Below are 2,500 nucleotides of genomic sequence, written 5' to 3'. Positions count from 1 at the left end.
GTGTCCCGGGGGCCCGCGCGAACACGCAAGCGTCCGCTCAATTATTCTGCAAACAGGAGGAGGCCGAGCTCCCCTGCACGATACACCTCGAAACCCTCTCAGGTCCCGGCGGCGCGCAGCGCCGTCCTAGGTACTTGGTCGGTTTCGAGAGAGGCGCAATCGCCCGGAGTTAGGCGAGTAGACGGTTTTAGTGCGAACACCCTTGCTCCCAACTGAGCTTGCCGCTGCCGACAGAGGCCCGGGAGCGTGCTGTCGTGGCATTGCCGGCGGGAGACAACACGCGCCACCTATGGTGACCGGCAGCTCCAACGCCAGCGCCACACAAGGGCAAAGCCCCACTTGGGTGCAGAAGCGAACTCTCCCAGCACAGCGCACGCGCCAACACGTCCGCACAACTGCGATACAAACCACCTGCGAGAACCGCTGGGGCGACCGAGCAGCAGACGGCGTCGCGGCGCCGAGTGCCAGGCGGCGGCGCATCCTCAACGCACACAGTCCTCAATCAGACCAGCACACTGCAGATGTCCACCGCGCTTCGCACCGGGCTCGGCTGAACCAACTTTGGCCGCCAGGCGCCGCGTGCAGGGTGCGCCGCAGCGTAGCTGCGCCGCCTGCCGGGCCCGTCGGCTGGCGCTCCTGCCACTCGGCGCCCCCCACCAGCCGGCTGTTGCGCGTGCGCCCACGCAGCGCGCGGCCAACACGCCGGGCGGCCCCCCTTCACCGGCCGGGAACAGTCCCACCAAGCCACCGCCGCGTATCGCTTCATACCCACATGGGCCTAGTCACGTGTGTGGATGTGGCGGGTACCGCTGAAACAACCGGTTAATAGCTGTACCGATCGTCGCCATCACAGATTCACCTCCAGCGTGAACAACCGCTCAACAACGGATTTCCAGTTCATTTGCGTATCTTGGGCAGTAAACGTAGATGTCCACCTACATTTGCGAATTCAACAATTCTTGCATGCCAGGATGTCATGTGTCACGACACGCTACATCAGACCACATACACACTGCGACATGTGCAGAAGAGAACATGTGGAAGGTGGCCCGCGCAAGTATGCGATGTCCCTTCCGCGATCCACTGTCAACCGGCATCTGCGGCATGTCCCAGATATGGAACGCGGTCCACCAGGGTAGCACTTTGTGTGAGGCAATACGACAAAGTCGGAATACACGCGTCACTACATCAGACGGCTCACGCTGACCTGACCTGACCTGACCTGACCTGACTCACCGCACCACCACCCCCAGCGACCCAGGGTGACATACAATGCGTTCGTACGTTCCTCCCACACGCCTCTACGGCGTACCACAGTGCAACCTAGCTGTTATTGGGAGACGAGACAAGTAGCATCGAGCACAACATATGGAAATTGAGATTCGACACCGTTGGGCACAGCCAGCGTACAGTCACACGTATCACACTACTTCACTCTGTACGTAACTACCGATGATCGGTACAGCGTGTGGGTTACGCGTACGACATCAGCGGACAATGGACACAGACCATACCACGACGTACACTGAGGGCGTCGACATCTGAATGCAACTGAACAGCTGCGAGGCTCATTTAACACTCACACGCCAGACCGACCAGCTTGAGAGGACAGAGACACAAAGAGGGGGACAGAGGGGGGGGGGGGGCCGATATAGTCCTATTGCAGTACAATTGACAGTGGATAGCGGGAATATGTGGAAAGTAAGCAACACTCGCAAGACATCTACATGAGGATAACAACGACACCAGAGATTCCGAGCAGTGAACTATGTTAGGCAAAGGGACAACGTGGGTTAGGTTAAGGGACAACGTGGGTTAGGTTAAGGGACAACGTGGGTTAGGTTAAGGGACAACGTGGGTTAGGTTAAGGGACAACGTGGGTTAGGTTAAGGGACAACGTGGGTTAGGTTAAGGGACAACGTGGGTTAGGTTAAGGGACAACGTGGGTTAGGTTAAGGGACAACGTGGGTTAGGTTAAGGGACAACGTGGGTTAGGTTAAGGGACAACGTGGGTTAGGTTAAGGGACAACGTGGGTTAGGTTAAGGGACAACGTGGGTTAGGTTAAGGGACAACGTGGGTTAGGTTAAGGGACAACTTGAGTTAGGTTAAGGGACAACTTGAGTTAGGTTAAGGGACAACTTGAGTTAGGTTAAGGGACAACTTGAGTTAGGTTAAGGGACAACTTGAGTTAGGTTAAGGGACAACTTGAGTTAGGTTAAGGGACAACTTGAGTTAGGTTAAGGGACAACTTGAGTTAGGTTAAGGGACAACTTGAGTTAGGTTAAGGGACAACTTGAGTTAGGTTAAGGGACAACTTGAGTTAGGTTAAGGGACAACTTGAGTTAGGTTAAGGGACAACTTGAGTTAGGTTAAGGGACAACTTGAGTTAGGTTAAGGGACAACTTGAGTTAGGTTAAGGGACAACTTGAGTTAGGTTAAGGGACAACTTGAGTTAGGTTAAGGGACAACTTGAGTTAGGTTAAGGGACAACTTGAGTTA

Source organism: Schistocerca gregaria, unplaced genomic scaffold, assembly GCF_023897955.1.
Source record: "Schistocerca gregaria isolate iqSchGreg1 unplaced genomic scaffold, iqSchGreg1.2 ptg000804l, whole genome shotgun sequence".
Taxonomy (NCBI): domain Eukaryota; kingdom Metazoa; phylum Arthropoda; class Insecta; order Orthoptera; family Acrididae; genus Schistocerca; species Schistocerca gregaria.
This window is presented reverse-complemented; position numbering follows the sequence as displayed.